The sequence below is a fragment of the Elephas maximus genome, chromosome 2 (assembly GCF_024166365.1).
Source record: "Elephas maximus indicus isolate mEleMax1 chromosome 2, mEleMax1 primary haplotype, whole genome shotgun sequence".
NCBI classification, from domain to species: domain Eukaryota; kingdom Metazoa; phylum Chordata; class Mammalia; order Proboscidea; family Elephantidae; genus Elephas; species Elephas maximus.
In genome coordinates this window covers 13,917,393-13,938,587 of record NC_064820.1, presented here as the reverse complement: position 1 = coordinate 13,938,587, position 21,195 = coordinate 13,917,393, and the positions used below count along the sequence as shown (strand labels likewise).

The 21,195-nt window shown below is 38.9% G+C and overlaps 1 protein-coding gene across 2 annotated transcripts in view; it reads left to right on the top strand.

Moving 5' to 3' along the window:
* Positions 1-21,195, top strand: part of CTNND2 (catenin delta 2) — a 1,201,869-nt gene that overhangs the window by 554,411 nt on the left and 626,263 nt on the right. The gene's annotated exons all lie outside the window — the stretch shown is intronic.

The window sequence follows — 21,195 nt, the reverse complement described above, 5'->3', positions numbered from 1 at the left end:
TTCTTCGTTTTGCTTTAGCTGCTCGATGTTCGAGAGCAAGTTTCAGAGTCTCCTCTGACATCCATCTTGGGTCTTTTCTTTCTTTCCTGTCTTTTCGGTGACCTCTTGCTTTCTTCATTGATGATGGCCTTGATATCATGCCACAACTTGTCTGGTCTTCAGTCACTAGTGTTCAGTGCATCAAATCTATTCTTGAGATGGTCTCTAAATTCAGTTGGGATATACTTAAGGTCATATTTTGGCTCTCGTGGACTTGCTCTGATTTTCTTCAGTTTCAGCTTGAACTTTCCTTTGAGCTATTGATGGTCTGTTCCACAGTCGGCCCCTGGCCTTGTTCTGACTGATGAGATTGAGCTTTTCCATCGTCTCTTTCCACAGATGTAGTCAGTTTCATTTCTGTGCATCGCATCTGGCGAGGTCCATGTGTGTAGCTGCCATTTATGTTCGTGAAAGAATATTTGCAATGAAGAAGTCGTTGGTCTTGCAAAATTCTATCATTCGATCTCTGGCATTGTTTCTGTCACCAAGGTATATTTTCCAGCTGCTGATCCTTCTTCTTAGTTTCCAACTTTCGCATTCCAATTGCCAGTAATTATCAATGCATCTTGATTGCATGTTTGATCAATTTCAGACTGCAGCAGCTGATAAAAACCTTCCATTTCTTCCCCTTTGGCCCTAGTGGTTGGTGCATAAATTTGAATAATAGTCGTATTAACTGGCCTTCGTTGTAGGCATATGGATATTATCCTACCACTGACAGCATTGTACTTCAGGATAGACCTTGAAATGTTCTTTTTGATGATGAATGCAACATGATTCCTCTTTGAGTTGTCATTCCCAGCATAGTAGACTATATGATTGTCTGATTCAAAAATGCCAATACCAGTCCATTTCAGTTCACTAATGCCTAGAATATCGATATTTATGTGTTCCATTTCATTTTTGATGATTCCCAATTTTCCTAGATTCATACTTTGTATGTTCCAAGTTCCAATTATTAACGGAAGTTTGCAGGTGTTTCTTCTCATTTTGAGTCATGCCACATCAGCAAATGAAGGTCCTGAAAGCTTGACTCCATCCAGGTCATTAAGGTCGACTCTACTTTGAGAAGGCAGCTCTTCCCCAGTCATCTTTTGAGTACCTTCCAATCTGGAGGGCTTATCTTCCAGGAGTATATCAGACAATGTTCCACTGCTGTTCTAAGGTTTTCACTGGCTAATGCTTTTCAGAAGTAGACTGCTGGGCCCTTCTTCCTAGTCTGTCTTAGTCTGGAAGCTCAGCTGAAACCTGTCCTCCATGGGTGACCCTTCTGATATTAGAATACCAGTGTCATAGCTTCCAGCATCACAGCAACACGCAAGCCCCCACAGTACGACAAACTGACAGACGTGGCAGATGTGTGTATATATATTTATATGCAAATCCTGCTTCTAGAAAATAGCATGCTTTGAGATTATAAATTTTAGCCTTTTTTTGGAAAATAAAATTTATGGTAAACATTTTAAGTAACAGAACGTATTTGAGATCACTTTACCAGGTATGGAAACCCTGGTTGCATAGTGGTTAAGAGTTCCGTTGCTGACCAAAAGCCCAGCAGGTCAAATCCAACAGGCATTCCTTAGAAACCCTATGGGGCGGTTCTACTCTGCTGTATAAGGTGGCTATGAGTTGGAATCGACTCCATAGCAATGCTTTTTTTTTTTTTTTTCCCCCAGGTATTAGGGTATTGTAGAAGTGTACATTTCTAGAGTATGCACATAAGAAGAAATGGCTGTACTCACAGGTATGGCATAATAGTGGATAAAACTGCTAGGATCCAGCACCTGTGTCTACACATGGCATGAGACCATAAATCTGTACATAACTTCATCTTGCTAGAAGTAGCATTTATTGCATGAGACCATAAATCTGTACGTAACTTCATCTTGCTAGAAGTAGAAAATCAGGTAAAGCCAGAGGCGTCCCTGCATTTATTCTCTATGACATGCTCACCACGCCCTGCCTTGCGTGGCAAGCAGACTGAGCTGCAGACACTTCATACAAGGGTGAAACCAGCCCTTACTCTCTGATGCGGGGAGGGACACCACACACAATCCTTCTCCCCTTGGGACATATCAAGAAGTAGCAGAACCCATTAAAATCTATTGCCCAGATGATTGAATTAAATCTTAAATGAGTGATGGTAATAAGTATGCATTTGTCCAAGTGGGTGAAGACTGAAATATAATTTGTAGTTTTGTGGTTGCTTTAAGTGCAAAAGACTAATTCGTGATAAGGGATAAAAATCCCATCACCTTTAATTATACTGATTGAATTGCATTCTTTCTCAAGGCATATGAAAGGCTTCATTTTTCCAAAACTAAATAAATAAATATATTCCCGTTGCCAATGGCGAAGATTTATGCTGACGTGATCTAATGGCATAAGTAATCTTGAGTTATTTCTCAAAGGCGCCTGAGCAAGCATTCTTGGTTTGGATGGAAAGCAAAATGCTAAAGTTTTATTATATATGATCACTTTAATTCTGAGCAGAACAAACCTTCCTTGATAAGCATTCGTTACCATTATTTAGAGTAAAAAAAAAAAAAATTTTCCCAAGCTCTCATTTTCTCTTAGAGAAACACTCGCTTTTCTTGAATGACAAAGTGATTGATTTTAAAGGAACACATCAAAAACAAGGGGAGAGAGGAGGGAGAAGAAAGGAATGATTCCCACAGAACTTTCTAAGCTGGCTTGGGAAAGAAAGAGACTTTGAAGGTCACCTCTTGCCATTTAATCACACAAAATATATACAGGGTTTGGGCAAATTATTTCCACTGACTTTGGGAGGGTCGTGAGCTTAACTCATGCACTATATGATAAAGTAAACTTGAAAAAGAAATTAGAAGAGGGTCCAAAGGATGCTATTATTTCCACTGTACCTGCCAAAACAGAGAGATTCCTTTGCACTCTGCTTCCTGTTGGAATCAAAGAGGGAAAGTAATACTGGTTTTCCCTTCCCACTATGCATCTGAATATAGCAGTGTTTTAAATTGACTTCAATTCCAGTTTTCAGTGCTCCACTTGGTCTTTTTTTATGATTAGTGTTTGAATGATTTAAAAGATCAAGCTCCATGCATTCTTCCTCAGTCTACCAAACAAAACAATATAAAGACCAGAAGTTCACACCTATCCTATCCAAGTTCAGTGTGACTGTGTAAGCAAGGGAGTTACATTATTTGCCAGTTCAGTTTCCTAAAACTCAGAAATTTTTCCTATTTGTAAGAAAAAATCCAAAAGATTACTCTTCCAAAAAAAAAAAAAAAAAAAGGCAGGCCATGGATATTGCAGTACAGTGTATCTTAAGAGTGTACCACGTGTAGAAACCAGAAGATCCCTCTAATCAAATTATGCATTTGATATGAATATAAATAAAGTTTACTGAGAACATACAAAAAACAAAATAAATATCTTGCTGATTTTATTGGCTTTTCCTATTACATTTTTATGCGTCCTAATTTTGGTTTTTTGTTTTGGTTTAATGTCATCTAAGAAGTATTTTAGAAAACACAGAAAAATGCATGTGGAGAGAAACAAAGTAAATAGCTTGCTGTTAAGAATGGTAAATTCCACCTGTTGCTCCTTTTAAATAAGTCGAAGCCTGTAAAATGTTGATAGAGTAAACTTTTGTTTGTTACAGTATTACATAAGACTGTCTCAATTCTCCCTAAAGCAATCTTATTTCCATTTATTAAAAACAGCTACCGGTCCTCATATGATGAATCACTTGTAAACAAAGAGTTGTATAAATCCACCAGAGACCAATAGAATGATTTACAGAAGAATGAAAGCGTACCTGAAAAAGGAAGAATAGCATGTTATCTCAACAGATTAAAAAAAAAAAAAAGCCTAAATTGCACACATGCAATTCTGAATTTGTTTTTAATAAGTTTTAATAATGTTTGGGGGAGACACGGAGGTCATGGCTGATGATACTGGGTTATATGTTCTTTTACTGTACTACAACCAACATAAAGTCTTCCATAGATTAAAAACTACCTTTTTTTTTTTTGGCAAATAACACACCCACCCATATAACGCAGGAAAATGATGCAATTAAGTAAAACGGATCTGGCATAGTGAGCCCATGCATATACCACATGTCTTGTGACATCTCTAGAAGTGAATTTCAGGTTCATTCACCAAATTACAGGTAAATCATATCGTTCTGTTCATTTTCTTACATCATCTGCTTGTGTGTATAAAGATATTCCAAAAATGTTACTTTTGATCATAATTGTATAATAAAGGTATAAGCCATGTTCAAGAGGTCATGGATTGAGTGCAGTCGTCCCCTGGTAATTGGAAAATAAACAATCAAAACTGCATTTGTTTCTGTTAATTTCAGTTGATAATTATAGTGCATTAGCTCAACAGTCAAATGTGAAAACTTAATTAGATTGTCTTAAGTGAAACCATGAGGTCAAGTTAGGTCTGCTTATTGCATAGAGTAATTATGTGTTCCTAGTGTCAATTGACGGAGCCCTGGTGGTGCAGTCGTTAAGCACTCAGCTGCTAAATGAAAGACCAGTGGCTTGAACCCACCAGCCACTCTGTGGGAGAAAGATGTGGCAATCTGCTTCCATAAAGATAATAGCTTTGAAAACCCTGTGGGGCAGTTCTACTCTGTCCTTACACGGTCACTATGAGTCAGAATTGACTTGATGGCAGTGGGTAGTGTCAACTGAAGTCAGCAACATATATATAAAAAAAGGGGCATAGTGCACTTACAAAAAGTATACACGGGGATTGCAGAGTTGGCAAAAAAATTTTATAACGTGCCTTATTTGCAAAAAAGTATGGTATTCCTCTTTGTCCTGCACCATCCTCATAATCTCTGTTATGCTTGAGCCCATTGTTAGAACCACTGTGTCAATCCATCTCATTGAGGGTCTTCCTCTTTTCCACTGACCCTGTACTTTACCAAGCATGATGTCCTTCTCCAGGGACTGATCCCTCCTGACAACATGTCCAAAGTATGTAAGAGGTAATCTTGCCATCCTTGCTTCCAAGGAGCATTCTGGTTGTACTTCTTCCCAAACAGATTTGTTCGTTCTTTTGGCAGTCCATAGTGTATTCAGTATTCTTTGCCAACGCCACAATTCAAAGGCGTCAGTCCTTCTTCGGTCTTCCTTATTCATTGTCCAGCTTTCACATGCATATGGTGCAATTGAAAATACCATGGCTTGGGTCAGATGCACCTTAGTCCTCAAGGTGACATCTTTGCTTTTCAACACTTTAAAGAGGTCCTTTGCAGCAGATTTGCTCAATTCAATGCATGTTTTGATTTCTCGACTGCTGCTCCCATAAGTGTTGATTGTGGATTCAAGCAAAATGAAATCCTTGACAACTTCAGCCTTTTCTCCGTGTATCATGGTCCAGTTGTGAGGATTTTGTTTTCTTTACGTTGGGATGTAATCCATAATGAATGAAGGCTGTGGTCTTTGATCTTCGTCAGTAAATGCTTCAAGTCCTCTTCACTTTCAGCAAGCAAGGTTGTGTCATCTGCATAACGCAGGTTGTTAATGAGTCTTCCTCCAATCTTGATGCCCCATTCTTCTTCATATAGTCCAGCTTCTCGTATTATTTATATATATATAAATTCTGTGATAGAATTGTTAGAATTAATAATCTGAAAGATTTCCATTTCTGAAAAACTTAAAACTTGCTCGCATTTTAAAACAGTTGAAGTTGTATTTCTTTTTTTGGTTGTTGCTGTTGTTGTGTTATAATTTTTAGAAAAATCATAACATTTTATCTTACTTTTGGAGTATTTTTTCTGTAGCACCTCGATTTCCCCTTGTGCTACATGAAACGCACTTCTGTTTACCAATATAGTCTCTTCATTAATTCAGAGATTTGCAGTGAAACTCTTACCAGCCATAATAGTTCAAAGACTAAGATAAAAACAGAAAATATTGAATTTGATTTGCTCCTTTTTATCGATTTTCCATAGCCTAGCTTTTCATCCTATCTATGCCAGCATTGGCTGTTGAGCCCAGAGGGGTGTAATAATTCTTATTCACACAAATACGTAACACCATTAAGATGCACGAATCCATTATTTTTAAAGTTTCTCACTGAAGCATGTTTCGCCTTAACATTTATAGTCGTGCCTGGTGTCATCCTTGTGATCACCACAGAAAACACTGTTGTGCAAACAGCATAGGAAAGCAGTCTTCGGAATTGTATAGTTGCCAGTTGTATATATTTGGTTATAAATAACTAAAGGATAATGCTAAGTAGAAGGAGTTGCCATTATGTGTATGTGTATATATAGATAGATAGATAGATAGATAGATTTTTTTTTTTTAATGAGAGAAAGAAGGACTATGTTATTGTTCAATCTGAGTAAATCTTAATAGGTTTTCTGTTTCAAATTAAAAATAAGTGTGTTATAGGATTTAGGCAAACACTTTATACATCATAGTTTTTTTAATGTGTAAAATATACGGATTAAAAATAATGTTAAATATGCCTCTCATCATAAATAAGACGCCCTTAGAACTTAACATGAAGCTACTGTAGTATTACCATTCCTGCTGTAATCTCAGGAAACCCAGGTGGTGTAGTGGCTAAGTGCCATGGCTGCTAACCGAAAGGCTGGCCGTTCAAATCTACCAGGCACTCCTCGGAAACTCTATGGGGCAGATTTACTCTGTCCTATAGGGTCGCTAGGAGTCAGAATCACCTCGATGGCAATGGGCTAGGTTAGGTTAACATAATTTCAGTTGAAATTTTTCAAGGAATAAAAGCCATATGTATGTCTTTGGGTGACAGATGTTGGAGGAGCATTATAAAGTAGTTGGCATGTTTCCAGAAACCTGATTCTAGCTATAGCTATACCACTCAGTAATAAGAGCTATGTGATGCCTACAAGCCTTTAACTTTTATGTTAAATACGGATTTTGTATTAGGTGAGCTATAAAACCTCCCCCCTTTCCCCACTTTTTTTTTTTCCTTTTGGCAAGGTTAAATGCTTATAAGATTCAAGGATGTAATTATTACACTTAAAATATATTTCTGGGAAACCCTGGTGGCATAGTAGTTATATAGGCATCATATATAGAAGCCCAATCTGTGTTATGCAAAAGACTCTGTTCTAATATTTTTTCTTCTTTTCAGTTGCTATAGACCCCAGAGAATTGCAACAATAAGAGAGCCCTTTGTCTTAAAGACTACTCCTACATCACCTACTTATTTCTCCTTGGAAACTCTATGGGGCAGTTCTACTCTGTCTTATAGGGTCGCTATGAGTCGGAATCGACTCGATGGCAGTGGGTTAGTGGGTATGACAACTTACAGCGATGAGAGTAGTGTGTAAAAGGGAAACTAAACATTTGAAATGAGGATCATGGATGGTTAGTATGATTCATGAAGAAAGTACTTACAAATAAAAATAGAACAATAGAAAAATCCTAATGGAAAAGTGTGTACGGGTGTCCCAGTCATCTAGTGCTGCTGTAACAGAAATACCACAAGTGGATGGCTTTAACAAAGAGAAATTTATTTCTCACAGTCTAGAAGGCTGGAAGTCCAAATTCAGGGCATCAACTCCAGGAGAAGGCTTTTTCTCTCTGTCAGCTCTGGAGGAAGGTTGTGATTCGTCAGTCTTCCCTTTGTCTGAGAGCACCTCAGCGCAGAAACCCTAGGAACAAAGGACATGCTCTGCTCCTGGCACTGCTTTCTTGGCAGTATGAGGTCTCCGTGTCTCTCTGCTCGCCTCTCTCTTTTATAGCTCAAAAGAGATTGGCTTAAGACACTAATCTTGTAGATCTCATCAATGTAACCACCACTAATGGGTTTTTTTAATCCATCTTATTACATCACATTGAGAGGATTTACAACACATAGGGAAATCACATCAGATGACAAAATGGTAGATGACCATACAATACTGGGAATCATGACCTAGCCAAGTTGACAGATATTTTTGGGTGACACAATTCAATCCATAACAAAGGGCATGAGCATACAATTACCAAGAAAAGAGTAAATGGTTACAAGATGTATAAAAGAGGGTCAAACTTCATGAAAATGAAAGAAACAAAAATAAATGATGTGCTACTTTTTCCTATGAAATTGAGAAATATTTATGTTGTAACATTAGGTGTGAGGAGCCCTAGTTGTGTGACGGTTAAACGCTCTGCTGCAAATCAGAAGGTCTATAGTTCAAAGCCACCCAGTAGCTCCACGGGAGAAAGATACGACAGTCTGCTTCCATAAAGATTACAGTCTTGGAAACCATACTTGGCCATGTGGAGTCGCCATGAGCTATAATCAACTTTATGGCACTCAACAATATTAGGTGTTATCTGGGGTGTAGTGACCCCTTAACACTCATAAACTGAAGACAGGGAGGGAAAATTGTTTCAATTTATCTTTTATGGACCCTTAAAAATGGTTCTATTTTTATTATTTTTATTTATTGTTTAATTTGTAGAAATCCTAAAGAAAAAATGAATGAAAATGTATGTGCAGAGTTTATTTAGATATAATGTAATAAGAAAATTACTAACCTCAGCCTCCAACAAAAGGTGCGTAGTTAAAAAAAATTACAGTGTACCAGTTAGAATATTAGGTAGCAGATAACAAGTACATTGATAACATAGGAAAAACATTGATGATGTTGTTAGGAGACAGTGCCATGTATGCCAGCTGTCATACAGACATGAAAAACAGAACATCTCTGGTTAGTTTTTGTTAGTAAAATTTTGTATTTATATCTATTGGTTGTGGGGTTATGGCTAATTTTTTATAAAATATAACTCTGTTTGCTAGAATGTCAACAACAAAAAAAGTATTAATATTATAATCTGAATAAAAGAACAAACTTCACTCTAATACTGATGATTGACATTTTCTGTCCTAGTTTGTGAAAGAACCTGCCCAGAAAATGGCTGCTTGGGAAGATGAGTTTTAAATTTGAAGTCAGTCTCTCCCCAGAAACCCTTGTTATGTCTTGAAGTTGTACGAGGCCAGCCCAAGAAGCCAGCTACGCATTGGCGGTTAGCGGAGCAAGCCTAGGGACGTGCTGGCTTAGCTTCCACTGTGCTAACATATTGGATGAATGGGTCTGACAATTGATGGTATGGCTCCCTCCAAAGGCATCAGTCATTTTTAAGAGATTTAGGTTTACCAATTGACACCATCACTCTAGGCATAACTGTTCCATCGAAGAGCGTGACATACATCTTAACACTCTTGTTCCAGGAATTTTTAACTTGACATGCATAAGAACGTCTTATATAGATTTTACAGTAGAACTTGCCGATAGCACCTTTGGCTGATGCAGGTTTGACATTATAGCGACTCAAGGAAAGAGTCTCACTAATGAGATTTTAGAATACATGTCACAGAAATGTAAGAAGCAACCAATATCATAAAAGTGATATGTAGGTTGAGAAAGCTATTGAAGCCAGGATCTGCAGAAGGCAAGATATTTGGCAAGAGAAGATGTACACTTCAGTGTAGAAAAACCAGCCCTTGCTAAGCTCGTGAAGGTCTTTTCTATCACTTAAGTTTATGGAAATTCTGTCAAAGGAAGGGTTCTTTCAAAATTTATTGAAATATAGGTGTAGCAGATCATACTATCTGGCAGCTATAAAGATGGTGAATTCTTTGGAATGGTGTTATATTCAGGAGAAACAATGAAAGCTGTCTTATGTTTAGTCAACACTCACTGAGCGTCTGTGTGCCAGACACTGTCATAGATACTAAATCTAGAGAAGTAAACAAGATAGAAGCTGTCTTCACTCTTGATGGGGTTATATTCTAATAAAGGAGACAGATAATTGGTAAGTGAACAATAAATCATTTCACATAGAAATAAGGAATATGTAAATAATAATAATGACAGTAATACCATGTACTTTTGGCTGCAAGTAACAGAAAGCCAACACAGCAAATTAACTTATTACCTCGCCTCTCTTGTCGGGCAGGTGTTGATAGACTTAGGGATAGCTGTCAGTGAGCAGAGTCTTTAGGGAACGAGTGTTTTCAGAGTCTGCTTTTCTATGCACCATATTATCCCGTGAATGCAGTACCCCACACCAGTGGTCCTCAGATGACTCATGGCTTCATTGTTCACGTTAGGTGGGAGGGACCAGCTTATGGATGAAGAGCTGACCCAAATCTTGCTGGACCTTGGAACATCCAATAGCAATGTGTTTTTTTGCTGGAATGATGTAACCACATGTGCTATTGACAAAATCTGTTCTTGTTTTTAGTTGCTGGCAAGTGGATTCCAACTCGTGGTGACCCCATGTGTGCAGAGCATAACTGCTCCAGAGGGTTTTCAAGGCTCTGACTATTCAGAAGTAGATCGCCAGGCCTGTCTTCCAAGGCACTTTGGAGTGGGTTCAAACTACCAACCTTTCAGCTAGTAGTCAAGCACTCAACTGTTTGTGCCACCCAGGGATCCCACTGACAAAGCGTAGAGTTCACTATTCATTTGATACAGTTAATTACTTAACTTGCTTTCAAATATAGGGGCAATGTAATGCTAATGAGACAGAAGCATGGGTTCTGTTAGACACAATTATATATGTAAATAATCTTGAAATAAATGAATGGCGTTTTTTGTAATGGTGTTGACAGCCCTTATTTATATGACCTCATAATAGCCAAGAAGAATGGGTGGTTTGTGTTTTGATTAGAACTTGAAAGGAAGAGTTTAGATCCCTAGACAATTGTGTTTTTGTTTTTGTCATTTGAGTTGTATTAGTATCAGAACCCAGATTCTAGGATTAGAAAAAGTGTGTTTCAGGCAAGACAAGAATGGGAGGACAAGTATTTTCTACTTTTTGAAGGCACTCTAGTATATGGAATAAAAACTTTAAAGACTGAAATTATGTCTTTTCTACTTGCTTTCTTGTAGTAGCCCTTGTATCAGAACCTAATTATTTTACTTAAAACAACAGGGAGGAAAAAAAATAAGACAATTAAATCTATACTCTCTGAAGTCCCACAAGAAATTGAGAAACCCTATAACTGCACAGAGATTGAAATATCATGAAAGTGTTCTGTCCACTTTATTTTTTCCCCCTTGGCTTTTGGTAGGGATAGATGTAGCCCATCTGTTGTCTACTAATTTTTTTTTTTGCAAGTATGAACTAATTATTTTAATAAACTTGCCATATAAACCCATAAATTTCGCATCCCAACTGATGACAGCCTAGACCACATATCAATCAGTATTAGAGTTGTACAGTTTCCTTAGTTGCATATAAACCATTTGCTATGAACGGCATCAACAGCAACAGGAAGCCTGCCTAATACTTGAGTGTGAACAGTTAGGATAAGATTCCAGTTTGGTGATCCCACGTACTGACTAATTTATCACCTTCCTCAGCTCCACTCAGATGAAAAGATGCTGCCTCTCTCTCTTCTGTTGCTTCCCAGAACAGCCATCCAAGGCTTGATTTGGGGCCCGTTTCTACAACCACATCACCAGGGAAATTGATACAAATACAACTATATCAAGTTCTGTAGGCAGCCCTCTGTATCTGAGGGTTCCGCATCCGAGGTTTCATCCAACTGGGAATCGAAAATACTCGGAAAAAAAGTTACGTTGTTGCTGACTTGTACTATGTAGTTAGGCCTAGGGTGGTTGTGTCTGGACTGAACATGTACAGACTTTTTTTTCTAGCCGTTATTCCCTAAACAATACAGTATAACAACTATTTACATAGCATTTACATAGTATTAAGTATTAGAAGTAATCTAGAGATGATTTACAGTATGTGGCAGAATATGCATATGTTATATGCAAATACTACGCCATTTTATGTGAGGGACTTGCGCATCCGCTGATTTCGGTATCGGCAGGGGTCCTGAAACCAGCCCCTGAGGATACCGAGGGATGACTGTATCAAACCTTCTCTAAGCAGTTAACTTAGTCAATATGTGTAACTAGTATTTCCAAGAGCGAAGAGTCATGGGATGTGATCACAAACCCAGAAAAGATCACAAAGTACCTTTATTTATCCTTTTAGTGCAGTGGTTAAGAGCTTGGCTGGTAGCCAAAAGGTTGGCGGTTGGAACCCACCAGCTGCTGTATGGGTGACAGATGTGATAATCTGCTTCTGTGAGATTACAGCCTTGGAAACCCTACGGGGCACTTCTACTCGGTCCTATAGGGTCGCTATGAGTTGGCATTGACTGGATGACAACAGGTCTAGTTTTTTGTTTGTTTATCCCTTAAAATAGAAACCCTGGAAGCCACAGTTTTTAAGCTTTCTTCTCCTAACCAAAAGGTTGGCTGTTCAGTCCCACCAGCCTTGGAAGCCCTAGGGGACAGTTCTATTCTGTCTTACAGGGTTGCTAAGAGTCCAAATCAACTCGATGGCGATGGGTTTAGTTGGTTTTATCCCTTAAAATGTACTAAGTGGGAGAACCTCTTCCTCATCCGCTGCTTCTCGGGCAGCCCATGTCAGCTCCATAGGTCTAGAGTTGTTGATGAACAGCCATGTGCCCTGAGTACACCCACTCATCCATCCCCAATGACAGGCCACTGGGGCTTCTCGCCTGTGACTACCCCCAACTCTCCAGGAGCCGGCAGCTAAAAGGCACAACAGATAGCCCCTAGGACTCTGTTCCAACATTGCTGATGCCATGCTTATTGATCCTTACTGACTGGTGCCCATGCAGCATACTGGTTGTCAGATATTCTGGGTATTTGGGTAATAAAAATTCAAATAAAGTTACTTTACTTTTTAAAATATAGTCTTTATTTGATACTTATAATCCTCCCTTACGATAGTTAAAGCTTCCAAATTCGTTCAAAGTTATAGCTCCCTTCAAATAAGGTGTCCTTTATGAGGGTCTTTTATTTGCCATCTGTCATTGTTAGTTGCCCTCAAGTTGATTCAGACTCATGGTACCCTTACATATAACAGAACGAAATGTTGCCTGGTCCTGTGTCGTTGTTGGTATGTTTGAGTCCATTGTTGTGGCAGTTGGAGGGGGTTACAGACCCTTTCACGGTTATGTGTATGTGATTGAGGTAGGAGAGTAGGGAATAAAGGACACCAGATTGTTGATAGAGGCACGAATGTTCTTGGACAGTTGGCACTGTTGTAAGGTGGTTTCTCAACACCAACACCGACCAGCACCACAGCCTATACTGCTGAGAACCCTGGCCTCAATTTCTTTGCCCCAGGTGACACACTCTCCCTCACCTTATTGCCTACCCCTTCTGTAGCACACTTTATCTCCCCCAAAGCCTGCCTGCCCTTCCAAACAGTCCTAATGGACAGAATGCAAGATGCCCCTTAAACGTGGCTGTCTTTCATGTAACCCACATCGGGTCTAATGAATCCACTGTCTTTTCCCAAACAGCTCTGGTGTGCAGGTTGATCCCTCTCAGGAAGCTCTCCTTCAGCCCATCTGTCAGCTGCCAGACACCCTGTCTTCTACCCCTTGTAGATTTTCCAGTTCAGAGTCAGAATCCAAGTCCCTCACATCTGCTCAGATGGTCTCAGTAGGCCTGAAAGGATACAGAAGCATTTCCCAGGAGAAAAATGAGCATCACAAATTGCGTACTGGCTCCGGAAGCTTCTACATGTGACAAAGAAGAGTGCTGCTCACATTTCATTGGCCAAAGGATGTCACATGACTCCCCTTAAGTCTGTTGGCTTGGGAAGTTGCCACCCCCGCATCTGCCTGAGGGAGCTAGAATGCTCCTTAGCATTACTAATGGTACCACAAGTCATCAGCCGGTTTCTTTGAAAACTTGCATCTAAACCTGCAGCTCACTTTGGTATCTGTCTTAGTGTCCTAGATCTACCATAACAAAGTGCTACACAGTGTATGGCTTTAGAGAACAGAAATTTATTTTCTCACAGCTCTGGAGGCTAGAAGTCCGAATCAGGGTATCAGCCATATTGATTCCTTCTGGTCTCCATGATCTCTCCTAGCGTCTAGTGGCCGCCATCAGACCTTGGTGTCCCTTCACTGCTTGTGGATGTATCTCCATGCGGCGTCTTTCCCCTGGGTGACTGCTTCCATTTCTGTTCTCCCCTTTCATAAAATACCACATGGAAGGGATTAGGGTTAGGACCTACTCTACCTCCCTGGGAGTCCTGGTAGCGCAGTGGTTGAGACCTTGGCTGCTAACTAAAAAGTCGGCAGTTTGAATCTACCAGCTGCTCCTTGGAAATCCCCTGGGACAGTTCTAGTCTGTCCTATAGGATTGCTATGAGTCAGAACCGACTGGATGGCACATAGCACCAACAATTACTTCCCTGTGACCTTGTTTAACTTACCTGATAACAAAAGAAAAACCCTGTTTCCAAACAAGGTCACATCGTAAGTACAGGTTAGGACTTCAACATAGCATTTGGGGGATCCCAACTCAATCCATAACAGTATTTGATACATATGATCTTATATCCGTGCCTAGATGTGCAAATAAACGCCCTCTTACATTTAAAGATTGAGAATGACTATATTTCAGACTGATATTTTGTTTTAGAAAATGTATTTTCTTGTTATTGTTTTTAGAATTTACTACCAAACAAACAAAAAAAAGACTATATATTGTAGAACGCCCGTGTTCCGTTTTCCATTCTATCTTCCAGCAGTTGCTTCCAGCAGTTGTATCACACTGGCACGTTGATTTGAGAGCTCTGTCAAAATGTCCTCCCTCTGACCACAAGGCCCCCATAAGTGGGCCTTTACTAGTCGTAATGTTTTTTGTTGTTTTTTTTTTTTTTCTTTTGGTTCCCTGGGGTTCAAGTCTTGATGTGTTCGGTTCTCATGAATGGGGTCATCCTAGAGATGGGTGGAGAAAAGACAGTGAGCCTGTGTGGTAAAGCCAGGCTGCCAGGCCCAGCTGAGGCATCTGCAGAAGCCTCTTTGCTCATATAACCTCAGAGGATGAGAAGTCTTGTCCTGCTATCTACCTCCCTCTTGGCTTTTAGGGCCAAGGAGACCCCTCATACCTACTTGGGGCTGAATGGATCTTCTCCAGTCCCAGCAGAGCCCTGCATGGCAGTTTTTCCCAGATCCACACACTCCAGGCTGTGCCCAGTGCTCACCACAGGGCCTCAGTGCAGCTCAGGACTTTACCCGCACCCTCCTGTCCCAAATCCTAGCAGCCACCCAACTCAGGAAAAGATGAAAGCCAAGGGTTCTGAAAGCCATCAAGTTCCCAGAAAAGGCTACTTGCTTGTCTGTGCTCTACTTCAAATAAACCAAGTGGCTCACACCTTGTACTTTCATATTTTCCCATTGTGTAGTCACTGGTACCTAAGAGCAAAAGCATTTATACTCGTTTAGCATTTAAGTGACCAGTTTTTCAGAGAAGTTCTTTGTATATATGAGGATCCACAAGTTTCTTCTTTCCACCCACCCCCCCACCTTGGGTCACTTAAGTGTGTGATTGTGGAAAAATCATATTTGCAAAACATATACATCTGAAGAAGAGGAGATGCTTTGTGTATTGTCCAAATCAGTCCCCAAAGTGATCCCAACCACACTCATTGCCATTGATTCCAACTCGTGGTGACCCCACGTTACAGAGGAGAACTTGCTACAGGGCTCTCTTGGCCGTACTCTTTACGAAAGCAGATTGCCAGGCCTTTCTTCTGCTGTACTGCTAGATGGGTTCAGATCACTAGCCTTTAGATTCATAGTCCAGTAATTTATTCAGGGCCTATATCACTTCCACACTGCATTAAATCAGTTGTTAAGTTTCCTGTGTCTTAATTCTCCTGAATTCTGGCACTAAGTCAATGCCAGGGTAAACCAGTTATTTTCTTTCTAGTTACTATATCCAAATTAAATTTAAAAAAATTTTTTAAGTCAATATTCTGCCCTACTGATTGATAGTAACTAATCCTTGTATTTATTCCTATTTTTATAAATGAAATCATGCCATTGTTCAGAAGCCAATAAACAGTTGGTGTGGGTGTGTAATAAATGAATTAATGAGAAGGAAACTAATGTTTCTCAAATGTCTACCTCCTATTAGTTCATGTTGGTATTGTAATGTTATTGTGAAGAAGAGATGTGAAACTGTCAGAGTGTTAAAACATCTACATCTGTATCTATATCTATACCTATGTCCATAGCTCGATCTCTATGTCTATGTTTATGTCTATCTAACAAAAGGTTGGCAGTTCAAATCCACCAGCTGCTCCTTGGTAACCTGATGGGTCAGTTCTACTATCCTATAGGATCACTTTGAGTCGGAATTGCCTCAACAGCGATTGGTTTCATTTGGTTTGGTTTATGTGCTTCTGTATACAAAATGAATTAGAAAACAAAAATCCATATGCAGACCATTGTAATGACATCCTCAGGTTCTATTTCCACATTTGATTAAACAGAAATATTAGTGCCTACATGGAGCGTGTCTTTTTGGTAGGGCTGTGCTGCGTTTGCCTGGTTATTTCTTGGAAGCTGTGGCAGAGGATTGCCTGGGTATCTCTTCTCTAAGAGAGGGAGAATGTGATCTACTGATAAATAAAAGAGATAGTATTTGTAGGAGTTTTATACTGTCATAAATTCCAGATTCAAATTTAAGGTGTTTTTAATTATGGAACCCCTCTAAGAACATAAAGGATGGAATAAGTAATGGCACTGTGTCAAATGATAAACACTACTCTAAACAGAGAAACAGTACCACACTGAAAAATCTAGTTATTCTCTCTGGCTACATTAAGTTGAATCTGATCAGAACAAACCAAATGAAGCTGAATATAAATAATCATGTGGGTTTGTGATGTTTGGGAAACTGCTCTTATACTTCTTTTGAGAAAACTGTTGTTGTTGTTAGGTGCTGTTAAATCGGCTGTGACTGATAGGTGTACAACAGAATGAAACACTGCACAGCCCTGGGCCATCCTCACAATCATCCTTGAGCTCATTGTTGCAGCCACAGTGTCAGTCCATCTCATTGAGGATCTTCCTCTTTTCTGCTGACCTTGTACTTTACCAAGCATGATGTCCTTCTCCAGGGACTGGTCCCTCCTGCTAACATGTACAAAGTATGTGAGATGCAGTCTCACCATCCTTGCTTCTAATGAGCATTCTGGTTGTACTTCTTCAAAGACAGATTTCTTCATTCTTTTGGCAGTCCATGGTATATTCAGTATTCTTTGCCAATACCATAATTGAAAGACATCAGTTCTTCGATCTTCCTTAATCATTGTCAGATTTTTCCATGCAGATGAAGACATTGAAAGCACCATGGTTTGGGTCAGGCACACCTTAGTCTTCAAGGTGACATCTTTGCTCTTCAACACTTTAAAGAGATGTTTTGCAGCTGATCTGCCCAATGCAATGCATCTTTTGATTTCTTCATTGCTGTTTCCATGGGTATTGGTAGTGGATCCAAGTAAAATGAAATCCTTGACAACTTCAGTCTTTTCTCTATTTATCATGATGTTGCTTAGTGGTCCAGTTGTGAGGATTTTTGTTTTATGTTGAGGTGTAATCCATACTGAAGGCTGTGGTCTTTGATCTTCATCAGTAAGTGCACATGGTGTGCTTTGTCAATGGCAGAGTGTTTTTCAATATTCCAATCTGTTTGGCCTTAATCTGCATATAGCTTATTGATCATGTATATGTGTGCATTTCCTATGCAATTAGGGAGCTAATTTATTGAGAATTTCCTGTTTGTATTTGACTGTATAGTTAAATCTTAATATTAAATGTGGTTATTTGTTAGAAGTAGTATATGACTTATACTTGAACTTCTATCAGACTGCTTGTAAACAGTATTTCTGAAAATTAATTAAAAAAAACGAAGATGGTTTCATTCTTTGCCTTAGTAATGCTACTTCTTAGAATCTAGTCAAATAAAACAAAATTTTAGGAAGGTATTTATTGCAACATCTAATAAAATCAAAATAAATTGGAAAAAAACAAAAATGATCAAAAATAAGGTAGCTGTTTAAAATATTACAGTATGTACATAATGGCTTGATATGTAACCAGTATAAATTATTTCTTCGAGGAGTAAAGACAGGGCGAAATGCTAAGAAAGCAGTGTTGAGTGCAAAGTTGTTGTTAGTTGCTTTTGAGTTAGCTTTGACTCATGTAGAACATAAAATCATTGCCTGGTCCTATGCCACCTTCATAATAGGTGATTTAAGTACAAAAGTGGTACAGTTTTAATTTTGTAAAACAATACAATAAAAAATAAATTTATATTAACAGCTAATGTTGTTGTAGTTAGGTGCCCTTGAGTCGGTTCCAACTCATAGCGACCCCATGGCACAACAGAACGAAACACTGTCCAGTCCTGTGCCATCCTTACAATCATTTTTATGCTTGAGCTCATTGTTGCAGCCACTGTGTCAATCTACCTCGTTGAGGATCTTCCTCTTTTCTGCTGACCCTGTACTTTGCCAAGCATGATGCCCTTCTCCAGGGACTGATCCCTCCTGATGACTTGTCCAAAGTATGTAAGACGTAGTCTCACCATCCTTGCTCCTAAGGAGCATTCTGGTTGCCCTTCCTCCAAGACAGATTAGTTCATTCTTCTGGCAGTCCATGGTGTATTCAATATTCTTTGCCAACGCCACAATTCACAGGCGTCAGTTCTTCTTTGGTCTTCCTTATTCATTGTCCAGCTTTCACATGCGTATGATGTGATTGAAAATACTATGGCTTGGGTCAGTCACACCTTAGTCTTCAAGGTGACATCTTTGCTTTTCAACACTTTAAAGAGGTCCTTTGCAGCAGATTTACCCAATACAATGTGTCATTTGATTTCTTGACTGCTGCTTCCATGGCTGTTGATTGTGGATCCAAGTAAAATGAAATCCTTGACAACTTCCATCTTTTCTCCGTTTATCATGATATTGCTCATTGCTCCAGTTGTGAAGATTTTGTTGTCTTTATGTTGAGGTGCAATCCATACTGAAGGCTGTAGTCTTTGGTCTTCATCAGTAAGTGCTTCAAGTCCTTTTCGCTTTCAGCAAGCAAGGTTGTGTCATCTACATAACGTGGGTTGTTAATAAGTCTTCCTCCAATCCTGATGCCCTGTTCTTCTTCATATAGTCCAGCTTCTTGGATTATTTGCTCAGTATATAGATTAAATAGGAATGGTGAAAGGATATAACTCTGACGCACACCTTTCCTGACTTTAAACCAATCAGTATCCCCTTGTTCTGTCAGAACAACAGCCTCTTGATCTATGGAAAGGTCCCTCATGAGACAATTAAGTGTTCTGGAATTCCCATTCTTTGCAATATTATCTGTAATTTGTTATGATCGCCACAGTCGAATGCCTTTGCATAATGAGTAAAACACAGGTAAACATCCTTCTGGTATTCTCTGCTTTTTGCCAGGATCCATCTGACATCAGCAAAGATATCCCTGGTTTCACATTCTCTTCTGAAACTGTCCTGAATTTCTGGAAGTTCCCTGTCAATATACTGCTGCAGCCATTTTTGAATGATCTTCAGCAGAATTTTGCTTGCATGTGATATTAATGATATTGTTCTATAATTTCCACATTCATTTGGATTACCTTTCTTGGGAATAGTCATAAATATGGATCTCTTCCAGTCAGTTGGCCAGGAAGCTGTCTTCCATATTTCTTGGCATAGACTAGCAGGCACCTCCAGCGCTGCATCTGTTTGTTGAAACATCTCAATTGATATTCCATCAATTCCTGGAGCCTAATTTTTTGCCAATGCCTTCAGAGCAGCTTGGACTTCTTGCTTCAGTACCAACGGTTCCTGATCATATGCCACCTCTTGAAGTGGTTGAATATTTACTAATTCTAATAGTGGAAGAAAATGCAATGGAATGTTCACAAAGATTATCTTTGAGTTACACATTTACAAATGACTTAAACTTTTTTTATTTTACTGAAATTTTTAAATTTTCACTAACTTTGCATTACTTTTAATAAAATAAGCATGACTTTTAATAAAAAGAATTAAGAAGTAATCAAAAGAAACTAGATTAAAAGGCACAGAAAAGAATATCATCTGCCAAGTTTGGGGGAAAAAAAGAAAACTAGAATACTACATGGGCCTATTTTCTGCTGCAATTTCTATGTCAGATATTTAAAGATTAAAAATATATATATAGGGTAATTAGGGCCTAGAATGATGCTAATGGAAGCACATATTGGGGGAAAAAAATAATAGTCACATTAGCTGACGATGAAGGAGAAGACGGTTTGACGGATGTACTTCCCTCCAGACAGGGTAACGGACCTGCGGTTACACCCACCAGCCTCCCCGAGTTCAGCAGTTAGTTAGAGACTGTCTTGTTGGAAATTTGAATGGTTCCTATTTTTCAAATTGTAAATATGAGTGCAACAATATCATGGCTTGTGAACAGTTTTTACATTTAGATCAACCCTCTTCTATGCAAGTGAAATTATATATTGTAAAACTATCTATAGTTGCAGGAAATATTCTAAAATATATTAGTTTATTTCATATTAATGCTATGACACCCATATCAGTCACACATACAGATTAAGAAATATCATCCCGGTGTAGTCATTTTCTTTTTTTTTAACTTCACCTCACAGCAAAACTACTATTCTTTGGGGGGGGGGGGGGTGGGAATCAATGTAATTGTAATTCATACGTTTTCAGCTATTTAGATAGACAAAACCACATCCTTCTAAATTCAAAACTCTGTCTTTCTGGCAACCATCAGTATTTTCTATATAGTTTATGTCTTTTCGTGAAAAGAGGTCACGTTGTTAACAAGTCATGTGTATGGAGGTATGTATATTCTCTCCGTGCACGTTGTATTCACATTGTATTTAAGTTCACGTATAAAAAAATTTTTTTTTTATAAATATGCTCAGCATATCAAAGCTAAAATATACTTTGATCATCTTATAGCAAATAGAGCTTCAGGAATACTACCCATGTTATCTGGAAGTTAAATTTCAATTTTGCAGGAGAGTGTATCTATTGTCACATTACATTTTTCCCACATAGACTTACTTCATCATAAATATGTAAAACTAAATTTATTGGCCTCCTAACTCGTGTCATTCTAGCATTGAATTTTGGTACATTATTTCATAATGCTGGTACTATAAGCATATTCGGATAGGATTTGGAAAGTAAGATACACCTTGTTGTTGTTGTTCAGTGCCATCAAGCCGGTTCCGACTTACAGCAAACCTGTGTACCGCAGAACGGCACACTGCTGGGTCCTGCACCA